This window comes from Oncorhynchus tshawytscha, linkage group LG03, assembly GCF_018296145.1.
Source record: "Oncorhynchus tshawytscha isolate Ot180627B linkage group LG03, Otsh_v2.0, whole genome shotgun sequence".
Lineage (NCBI taxonomy): Eukaryota > Metazoa > Chordata > Actinopteri > Salmoniformes > Salmonidae > Oncorhynchus > Oncorhynchus tshawytscha.
This window is the reverse complement of record NC_056431.1, coordinates 64,336,158-64,348,657: the sequence shown is the minus strand read 5'-3', so window position 1 is coordinate 64,348,657 and position 12,500 is coordinate 64,336,158. Positions and strand designations below refer to the sequence as shown.

The following is a 12,500-nucleotide window of genomic DNA, read 5'->3' as shown; positions in this document are numbered from 1 at the left end:
AAATTCCACAACAAAAGCTCATTTCTAACAAATGTCACAACAAAACCTAATATCTAACAATTCCACAACAAAACCTATATTCTAACAAATTCCACAGCAAAAGCTAATATCTAACAAATTCCACAACAAAACCTAATATCTAAGAATTCGCCTAATGGCATCGCTTAGTGGTAAGGCTCGGATTGGGGCTGGTGATGGCACAGTCTGACCCTAGATTTGTGTCTCAGGCAGGTTATGAAGACCAGAACCACATATAGAAATTTTTCAGTTCTGGTGGGGCCTCTCGGATGACCCGCCCATTCAGAAACTAGAGGGGTCATAGGTTAATGGGGGTCAAAAGGCGGGCCAGCTCCGCAGCATCTGTTCCTATTGGTGTTGCCAGGGGCAACCACTGCTGTGAGAGGTCAGTTGGAAGGGGTTTGGGGGATTGTTTTGGTCGAAGAGGAGAGGGACAGAGTGGGTCAGCTCTATATTGTGTTGTTAGAGACAGTCTTTGATCATTTGTGTTTGGGTGGAGAGAACACTGGTAAGGCATGTGTGGACAACTTTAACAACATGAATAACATACAGTATATTAACATAGCTTGATTCATGTGTGAGATTTTAAGAGAATAACTTGCGGGTTGAGTAATTTGTGGGGCCTTATGTCATTGGAAAAGACAATTAAAAGGGTTGACATTCCCATTCTTCAGTTGACCAACAGATGTGCGGTGATCATACTAGCACTAAACAAGCTGTTATGCATTCTTTAGAGTCAGATAGTTACCCATATACACTTCTCTCTATAGTTAGGATGCAGTGAAGGTAGGGTCAGCTCATCCCAGATCTGTGGTTAAGGTTGACTTCTCCCTGGAGTACATTATCCAGGTGGGTGCTGTACACTAGTGTACGCCCTAAGGTCTAATAACACACTCATAGTAGCCTTTATCCAATTACAGTTAGACTTCTCTGTGTGATCTGAACTTCCTCTGTTTCGTCGCCAGCTGATGTGTGACCCAGAGTGCAGACAGACAGGATGTCCCTGTGTGATGATGTCACAGAGCGTCCCTGTTAAATGAGGCAAACCTAATGAGCAGATGGTCGGAGACATAAACCACTCGTATTGTCAAAGTGTGTGTGAACTGTGTGTGTCTGTGTTAGTGGCGTAAGGTGGTTTAGAGTTGTCTGGAGAAGTCCTGTCCAGACAAAGCTATACTCTGTTTCTGTGTATGTGCGTGTGTGTTTGTGTTGGTGTGCATATTTCAGTGTGTGCAAAATATTTTTGAATTAGAGGAGTGGGTTCTCTCTGAACTCTCCCTAACAATCTCTATGTAAGCTAATGTCCAGGCCCACATACAGCACTACGGTGTCCCCCAGGACTCATAAAACACAAAGGACCTCTGTAAACCCACAACCTCACCTGTGCGACTATGAACACTATCAATGGCCCCCAATTTTACAAGACTGAGGAGGGCCGTGTTGTATGGAGTCAACTAGGTTGAAATCGTATCTCTTATATGAGTTTAAATAGAAGGCAGAGGGGGTCTGGGGGGGGCCCAACTTGACCAGGGGCCCATCAGTTGCCCCCAAACACTGAGTGTCATAAATTAAATGAAAGCAGGATGGTGATTTCTGTACTCTAACCCACTCTAACCCACTCTAACCCTCTCTAAACCATTCTAACCCACTCTAACCCTCTCTAACCCACTCTAACCCCTCTCTAACCCACTCTAACCCACTCTAACCTTCTATAACCCACTCTAACCCTCTCTAACCCACTCTAACCCACTCTAACCTTCTATAACCCACTCTAACCCTCTCTAACCCACTCTAACCCTCTCTAAACCTCTCTAAGCTACTCTAACCCACTCTAACCCACTCTAACCCTCTCTAACCCACTCTAACCCTCTCTAACCCACTCTAACCCTCTCTAAACCTCTCTAAGCTACTCTAACCCTCTCTAACCCACTCTAACCCACTCCAACCCTCTCTAACCCACTCTAACCCTGTCTAACCCACTCTAACCCTCTCTAACCCACTCTAACCCACTCTAACCCTCTCTAACCAACTCTAACCCTCTCTAGCCCACTCTAACCCTCTCTAAAGTCCTAATGGCTTTCTAACCCACTCTAACCCTATCTAACCTACTCTAACCCACTCTAACCCTCTCTAACCCCCTCTAACCCTCTCTAAAGCCCTAATGGCTGATCACACACTTCACATGATATCAGTGTAGCTTACAGGCTTGCTAACTAGCCAAGGGTTCTTCATCCACAGTGAGTTCCGTTGGAATTTAAAGGTATTGGTCACTGATTACACAAAATAGACTATTGCGCAATGTCCTGATTGTGGTTTCAACCAGAAACCTTAGAAGAAATAAGTATATCTTGACTACAGTAAATCCAATAATAGCAACTTTACTTCCACAATCCAATAACTGACTCCTGACCTGAAGGACATCAGAAATCAATAAAAGAGGGCAGGTTTACAAGAGTGCAAAGTTCAAGTGGTATTATCTGACCTTACACAGTGCTGGAATATAAACCTGTCCACAAAAAAACATACTGTATCAGAAATGATAAATAAAAGCATCAATAAAATAGATTAAACCATAAATCAATGCAGCTGAGCAGTCCATACTAATGCAATTGAGATATCTGAAGTCTGCATTGTATTCCAGCTCCGCACTTGATTAACCTCCCTCCCTGTATCCATTCATTAATTCTAAACGTCTGTTTGTTGCGACCCGGGGGTGGAGAGAGAGAGAGAGAGAGAGAGAGAGAGAGAGAGAGAGAGAGAGAGAGAGAGAGGGAGAGAAGAAGAATGGCACAGGTCAGGGTGAATGAACTTGGAGTATAAACACATGTGCGCACGTAAAAAGACACAAAAAATGTGCACGGCTGCATGCATGCACAAATGCACATACACACAAACATACAAAATGTACACATACACACATACATACAGAATGTACACATACAGCGCCTTCGGAAAGTATTCATAACCTTTGACCACATTTTGTTCTTTTACAGCCTTATTCTTGAATAGATTAAATCTTTTTTTACCTCAGCAATATACACAAAACACCCCATAATGACAAAGTGGAAACAGGGTTTCATTTTTTTTGCAAATGTATACAAAAACAAAAAACAGAAATACCTTATTTACATAACTATTCAGACCCTTTGCTATGAGACTTGAAATTGAGCTCAGATGTATCCTGTTTCCATTGATCATCCTTGAGATGTTTCTGCAACTTGTTTGGAGTTCACCTGGGGTAAATTTTATTGATTGGACATGATTTGGAAAGTCACACACCTGTCTATATAAGGTCCCACTGTTGACAGTGCGTGTCAGAGGAAAAACTAAGCCTTGAGGTTGAAGGAATTGTCCGTAGAGCTCCGAGACAGGATTGTGTTGAGGCACAGATCTGGAGAAGGGTACCAAAACATTTCTGCAGCATTGAAGGTCCCCAAGAACACAGTGGCCTCCATCATTCTAAAATGGAAGAAGTTTGGAAACACCAAGAGTCTTCCTAGAGCTGGTCACCCAGCAAACTGAACAATTGGGGAGAAGGGCCTTTGTCAGGGAGATGATCAAGAACCCGACAGTCACTTTGACAGAGCTCTAGAGTTCCTCTGTGGAGATGGGAGAACATTCCAGAAGGACAACCATCTCTGCAGCACTCCTCCAATCAGGCCTTTATGGTACAGTGGCCAGGCAGAAGCCACTCATCAGTTAAAAGCACATGACAGCCCACTTGGAGTTTGCCAAAAGGCACCTAAAGACTCTCAGACCATGAGCAACAAGATTGTCTGGGTCTGATGAAACCAAGATGGAACTCTCTGGCCTGAATGCCAAGCGTTACGTCTGGAGGAAACCTGGCATCATCCCTACAGTGAAGCATGGTGGTGGCAGCATCATGCTTTGGGGATGTTTTTCAACGTCAGGGACTGGGAGACTTGCCATGATCAAGGGAAAGATGACCAGAGCAAAGTACAGAGAGATCCTTGATGAAAATCTGCTTCAGAGCGCTCAGGACCTCAGACTGGGGCAAAGGTTTACCTTCCAACAGGACAACAACCATAAGCACAAAGCCAAGACAATGCAGGAGTGGCTTCGGGGACAAGTCTCTGAATGTCCTTGAGTGGCCAAGCCAGAGCCCGTACTTGAACCTGATTGAACATTTCTGGAGAGACCTGAAAATAGCTGTGCAGCAACACTCCCCATCCAACATGACAGAGCTTGAAAGGATTTGCAGAGAGGAATGGGAGAAACTCCCCAAATACAGGTGTGCCAAGCTTGTAGCGTTATACCCAAGAAGACTCAAGGCTGTAATCACTGCCAAAAGGTGCTACAACAAAGTACTGAGTAAATGGTCTGAATACTTATGTAAATGTAATATTTCAGTTGTATTTTTAATGCATTTGCAAAAATGTCTATAATCTGTTTTTCTTTGTCATTATGGGGTATTGTGTGTAGATTGATGAGGGAAAAAAACACATTTAATACATTTTAGAATAAAGATGTAACGTAACAAAATGTGGAAAAAGTCAAGGGATCTTGAATAATTTCTGAATGAACTGTGCTCACATCCTCATGGACTCACATCCTTACATCCATCTGCAAAGACACAGACACAAAACTTGTTCAAAAAGCAAAGCTCAACAGGAGGAGCCTCATAATGAAGTCTTAAAGTCTCCTAGCTGACTCAATTCTGACGTTTCCAAATGTGTTTTGAAAATGGTATCATCCCTTCAACTGGGTAAAAAGTTATCATTAAACCAATCCCAAAGTCATCAAAGAATGATCCAGGGGTCCCATTAAATTACAAACGCATCAGCATTATTAGCACAGTCCGCATGTTATACTCTGGGATGCTAAACAACAGGTTGACTCAGTATTTGGTAATGTCAGAATTACTTGTACATGAGCAGATTGGGTTTCATTAAACATGCCTTGTATAGATTTACACTGCACCCAGAAAGTATTCCCACCCCTTGACTTTTTCCACATTTTGTTGTGTTACAGCCTGAATTTAAAATAGATTCAATTTATGGCAAGCCTAAATAAGTTCAGGAGTAAAAATATGCTTAACAAGTAACGAAATAAGTTTCATCGACTGACTCTGTGTCCAGTAATAGTGGGATTAGCCCCTTTAAAAAAAAAATAATCTTTGCCTAAAATGACATACTCAAATCTAACTGCCGGTAGCTCAGGCCCTGAAGCAAGGATATGCATATTCTTAGTACCATTTGAAAGGAAACACTTTGAAGTTTGTGGAAATGTGAAAGGAATGTAGTAGAATATAACACAATAGATCTGGTAAAAGATAATACCACGAAAAAAACAACCGTTTTTTTGTATTTTTTTTTACCATCATCTTTGAAATGCAAGAGAAAGGCCATAATGTATTATTCCAGCCCAGGTACAATTTAGATTTTGGCCACTAGATGGCAGCAGTGTATGTCTAAAGTTTTAGACTGATCCAATGAACCATTTCATTCTGTTCAAAATGTTGTATCAAGACTGCCCAAATGTGCCTAATTTGTTTATTAATAACTTTTCATGTTCAAAATTGTGCACTCTCCTTAAACAATAGCATGGTATTTTTTCACTGTAATAGCTACTGTAAATTGGACAGTGCCGTTAGATTAACAAGAATTTAATCTTTCTGACAATATCAGATATGTCTGTCTATGTTCTGGTAAATTTTGTTGTTACTTACAACCTCATGCTAATTGCATTAGCCTACGTAAGGTCAACCGTCATGCAGGGGACCCGCCGATCCCGAAGAAGTTCTTAACATGATTTTTTTAATGACTACCTCATCTGTGAACCACACACATATATGTATGTAAGGTACCTCAGTAGAGCTGTGAATTTCAACCACATTCAACCACAAAGACCAGGGAGTTTTTCCAAAGGCTCGCAAGTAAAGGGAAAGGGGAAGGGAAGGGCACCTATTGGTAGATGGGTAAAAAAGCTAACATTTAATATCCCTATGATCATGGTGAAGTTATTAACTACACTTTGGATGGTGTATCAGTACACCCAGTCACTACAAAGATACAGGCATCCTTCCTAACTCAGTTGCCGGAGAGGAAGAAAGACACTCAGGGATTTTACCATGAGGCCAATGGTGACTTTAAAACAGTAACATGGCTGTGATAGGAGAAAACTGATGATGGATCAACAACATTATAGTTACTCCACAAAACAAACCTAATTGACAGAGTGAAAAGAAGTAAGCCTGCGTAGAATAAAAAGAATCCAAAACATGCATCCTGTTTCCAAAAAGGCACTAAAGTAATACTGCAAGAAATGTGGCAAAGCAAATTAACTTTTTGTCCTGAATACAAAGTGTTTTGTTTGGGGCAAATCCAATACAATATTGAGTACCGTGCTCCATTTGTTCAAGCATAGTGGTGGCTGCATCATGTTATGGGTATGCTTGTAATCGTTAAGGAGTTTTTCAGGCTAAAAAATGGAATGGAGCTAAACACAGGCAAAATCCTAGAGGAAAACCTGGTTCAGTCTGCTTTCCACTAGACACTAGGAGATTAATTCACCTTTTAGCAGGACAACAACCTAAATAAAAAGGCCAAATCTACACTGGAGTTGGTTACCAAGAAGACAGTCAATGTTCCTGAGTGTACGAGTTACAGTTTTGACTTAAATCTTCATGAAAATCTATGGCAAGACTTGAAAATGGTTGTCTAGCAACAATCAACTGTCACGCCTGCTCCCGCTGTCCCGCTCCGGTGCTTGACGTAGCCGGTCTACTAACCACCGGTCCTGGCAACCCACATTAAGCGTTCATGTCAACCATCATTATGCACACCTGCATCTCATCTTTATGCACACCTGCATCTCATCTTTATGCACACCTGCATCTCATCTTTATGCACACCTGCATCTCATCATTATGCACACCTGCATCTCATCTTTATGCACACCTGCATCTCATCATTATGCACACCTGCATCTCATCATTATGCACACCTGCATCTCATCATTATGCACACCTGCATCTCATCATTATGCACACCTGCATCTCATCATTATGCACACCTGCATCTCATCTTTATGCACACCTGAACTTCATCATTACCATGATTACTTCCCCTTTACTTAGCCCTCAGTAGCCTGTCTTCAGGCAGTATTGGTTTTGTTTCCGTTCAGTAAGCTTGTCCTGTTTTGAATATTCTTCATGTTTCTTATTATGGAACTCACCTTCTGCACCTGCTTCCTGACTCCTAGTGTACACATTATATCAACAACCAATTTGACAGAGTTTGATTACATTTGAAAAGAATGATGGGAAAATATTGTACAATCCAGGATGTGGATAGCTACCCAGAAAGACTCACAGCTGTAATCGCTGCAGACAGGTGATTCAAGCATGTAGTGACTCAGGTGTGTGAATACTTACGTAAATGAGATATTTCTGAATTGAATTTTCAATACATTTTCCAAAATGTCATAAAACATGTTTTCACTTTGTCATTATGAGGTATTGTGTGTAGATGGGTGAGAAAAAGAATCCATTTTATCCATCTTTGATTCAGTCTGTTACACAACACAATGTGTCAATGGGTATAACACTTTCTGAAGGCCCTGTAAACTGTATCCACTGTGATTAGAGCCACACTACAACAATGTAAACCTACATACGTTTTGTTGATTTCCAAAAGGCATTTGATTGGGTAACTAGAGATCTTCTTGCTTTTAAACGTATAAATGCTGGAGTGGATGCAATTAAATCTCTATGTAGAGGTCTATTAAATGTAGAGGCTCTATTAAATCTCTATGTAGAGGTCCAGTCTCCTGTATACAGGTAAATGAGTTGAAGAATGGATGGTTTCTGTTTGAAGTGAAACAAGGAAGTGTGCTTTCCCAAACTTTGTTTGCCCTTTTGGTGAATGACTTGGCCCAGCAAATCAAGCACGCTAACCTAGGAGTTAAATTATATGACACGACCCTGGGGATACGATTGTATGCAGATTATGTAGTCATCCTTGCAGAGAGTGAGTTTGATCGGCAAGGTAAGTTGAACACTGTCAATCTCTGGTGTACAAAATGGAGATGAATGATTAACCAAGATAAACCCAGGTAAAACCCAGATTAAGAGTAAACTAAGAAGTATTCATACCTCGCCTACGGAGAGCATGATCACACAGATTTTTGATTTGATTTTGTAATTTTGGAACAATGCCCCTAAACTACACTTGCTCATATACGAACACCTTCCTAATATTGAGTTGCACCCTCTCAGAACAGCCTCGGGGCATGGATTCTACAAGGTGTCGAAAGCGTTCCACAGGGATGCTGGCCCATGTTGACTCCAATGCTTCCTACAGTTGTGTCAAATTGGCTGGATGTTCTTTGGGTGGTGGAACATTCTTGATACACACAGGAAACTGTTGAGCATGAAAAACCCAGCCGTGTTGCAGTTCTTGACACAAACCGGTGTGTCTGGCACCTACTACCATACGCCGTTCAAAGGCACTTAAATCTTCTGTCTTGTCCATTCACCCTCTGAATGTCACACAAACACAATCCATGTCTCAATTGTCTCAAGGCTTAAAAATCCTTCTTTAGCTTGTCTCCTCCCATTCATCTACACTGATTGAAGTGGATTTAACAGGGGACATCAATAAGGGATCATAGCTTCCACCTGGATTCACCTGGTCAGTCTGTCATGGAAAGATCAGGTGTTAATCATGTTTTGTACACTCAGTGTATATACCTTCATTCCTTTTTGATGAATGTATGACCTTTGAGGAGGGTATAAAGACCTATAACAGATTGTGCAGGTAGAGCATTGGGGTCATCTTAAAATCTGTAAAGACCTTGGCTATCGTACATATTCATAGCTCTATAATTCATGTATGTGTCCTATTCTGAACTCCTGAAATCTGGGGTTTGAAAGAATCCAAAACAGCAAACTCTTTCAGAATAGAGCCATACAATGTTTTCTGGGAGTGCATATGTTTTCCCCAAGCCTAGATATTGAAGGAGACATGGGTTGTAGCCCTGTGAAGTAAGACAGAGGGGTGAAATGATGAGGTTATGGAACCGTCTTATCAATATGCCAGAATAACAAAAAAGGTTTTCAACTGGGATAAAACACACAATTACAATTACTCAATGCCACATTTCAGGAAGCTGATCTACAACACATATTTAGAAATATGTTATGATGCAATGTCAAGATGATAAGGCATATTGTAAGTTAACCTTTAACCGCAAAGAGCAGGTATATACGGGGCAGCAGGTAGCCTAGTGGTTAAAAGCATTGGGCCATTAACTGAAAGATCGCTGGTTCAAATCCCTGCGCTGACTAGGTGACAAAATTATGGATAATCATGAATGGATTTTGAATAATGATGAGTAGTTAGGCATACAAGGGCTCAACAATCACACCCCCCAAAAATGCTACCCTCCCCTGTTATTGGTAATGATGAGGTTAGCATGTTTTTTTGAAGCCTTTGAACAGCATCTCACTCATCATTATTCATGAATTTGTCTTAATCATGGCATTATCCTTAATAATGACAAGCATAACCTTAACATGATGCAGCCACCACTAGGCTTGAAAATATGAAAGTGGTACTCAGTAATGTGTTGAATTGGATTTGCCCCAAACATAGCACATTGTATTCAGGACAACAAGTGAATGGCAGTGCCATATTTTAAGCAGGATCATTTTAGTGACTTGTTGCAAACTGGATGCATGTTTTGGAATATTTTTATTCTCTGTCAATTAGGTTAGTATTGTGGAATAGCTACATTGCTATTGATCCATCCTCAGTTTTCTCCTATAACAGCCATTAAACTTGGTAACTGTTTTAAAGTCACCATTGGCCTCATGGTGAAATCCCTGTGCGGTTTGCTTCCTCTCTGGTGCCTGAGTCAGGACGGACACCTGTATCTTTGAAGTGACTGGGTGTATTGATACACAATTCAATGTGTAATTAATAACTTCACCATGCTCAATGGTATATTCAATGTCCACTTTTTTTTCTACCAATTGGTGCCCTTCTTTGCGAGGCATTGGAAAACCTTCCTGGTCTTTGTGGTTGAATCTGTGTTTGACTGTTTTCTTGACCTTGACAGTTAATTATATGTTTGGGGTACAGAGATGAGGTAGTCATTCAAAAATCATGTTAAACACTATTATTGCACACAGAATGAGTCCATGCAACATATTATGTGACCTGAATGAATCGTAAATTATAATGTGATAAAGTTACAGAGGGCACAAATATAGTACCCACCGAAAAATGCTAACCTTGTAATGGTGAGAGGTTAGCATGTCTTGGGGGTATGATAATCATTATTCAGGATTTATTCAGGACTGTTCCATAATCATGGTAGCATCCACATTAATCTAGAAGTGTTTAGAAACATATTATATTCCTATTTACAATAAAAGTGACTCCAAAATAACACAATAGATTGTTAACCATTTATTTTTATGGTGCACAAATCTGAAACAGACAGACAGACAGATACAGACAGACACTGAAACAGACAGAAACAGAAACAGACAGACAAAGAAACAGACAGCAAGATAGACAGACACAGAAAAATACACAGAAACAGTTACAGAAACAAACAGTCACAGAAACAGACAGAAACAGAAACAGACAGTCATAGAAACAGACAGTCATAGAAACAAACAGTCACAGAAACAGGCAGTCATCGAAACAGACAGAAACGGAAACAGACAGAAAGATAGACAGACACAGAAAAATACACAGAAACAGTCACAGAAACAAACAGAAAAAGAAACAGACAGACACAGAAACAGACAGATGTAGTCACAGAAACAGAAACAGACAGTCATAGAAACAGACAGTCATAGAAACAAACAGTCACAGAAACAGGCAGTCATCGAAACAGACAGAAACGGAAACAGACAGAAAGATAGACAGACACAGAAAAATACACAGAAACAGTCACAGAAACAAACAGAAAAAGAAACAGACAGACACAGAAACAGACAGATGTAGTCACAGAAACAGAAACAGCCAGAAAAAGAAACAGACAGAAACAGACAGACAGTCACAGAAGCAGAAAGAAAGATAAAGAGACAGACACAGAAGCAGACAGACAGAAACAGAAAGAAAGATAAAGAGACAGACACAGAAGCAGACAGACAGAAACAGACAGACACAGAAACAGACAGACGTAGTCACAGAAACAGAAACAGAAACAGACAGAAAAAGAAACAGACAGAAACAGACAGACAGTCACAGAAGCAGAAAGAAAGATAAAGAGACAGACACAGAAACAGACAGACAGAAACAGAAAGAAAGATAAAGAGACAGACACAGAAACACAGTCACAGAAACAGACAGAAACAGAAAGAAAGATAAAGAGACAGACACAGAAACAGACTGAAAGATAGACAGACACAGAAACAGACTGAAAGATAGACAGACACAGAAAAAGACACAGAAACAGTCACAGAAACAGACAGACAGAGAAAGACAGACACAGAAACAGACAGACACAGAAACAGACAGACACAGAAACAGACAGACACAGAAACAGACAGACACAGAAACAGACAGACACAGAAACAGACAGACACAGAAACAGACAGACACAGAAACAGACAGAAACACAAAGAAAGATAAACAGACAGACAGAAACAGACAGACAGACAGACAGACAGAAACAGACACAGAAACAGACACAGAAACAGACACAGAAAAAGACACAGAAACAGTCACAGAAACAAACAGTCACAGAAACAGACAGACAGAGAAACAGACAGACACAGAAACAGACAGACACAGAAACAGACAGACACAGAAACAGACAGAAACACAAAGAAAGATAAACAGACAGACAGAAACAGACAGACAGACAGACAGACAGAAACAGACACAGAAACAGACACAGAAACAGACACAGAAACAGACACAGAAACAAACATACACAGAAAAAAACAGACACAGAAACAGACACAGAAACAGACACAGAAACAAACATACACAGAAATAACAGACACAGAAACAGAAAGAAAGAAACAATTAGACACAGAAACAGACACAGAAACAGACAGACACAGAAACAAACAGACACAGAAACCGACAGACACAGAAACAGACAGACAGAAACAGACAGACAGACAGAAACAAACAGACTCAGACAGACAGACACAGAAACAGCATCAGACAGAAACAGACAGACACAGAAACAAACAGACTCAGACAGACAGACACAGAAACAGCATCAGACAGAAACAGACAGACACAGAAACAGACAGACACAGAAACAGCATCAGACAGAAACAGACGTACACAGACAGAAACAGAATGACGAATAACATATTACACACAGGTTATTCTGAGCCTAACTCTACAAAGGTAATGCAAATTGGCCTGGCACTCAGACAAGCAGCCAAAGGCTAGTACATTACCATCACAATTAGTCTGACCAACTGCCAACGCACACACCAGACACCAACGCGCAAACACACACACCAGACACCAACGCGCAAA

General features: G+C 40.7%; 1 protein-coding gene across 1 annotated transcript in view; it reads right to left on the bottom strand.

Moving 5' to 3' along the window:
* Nucleotides 1-12,500, bottom strand: part of LOC112237601 (unconventional myosin-XVI-like) — a 277,352-nt gene that overhangs the window by 84,883 nt on the left and 179,969 nt on the right.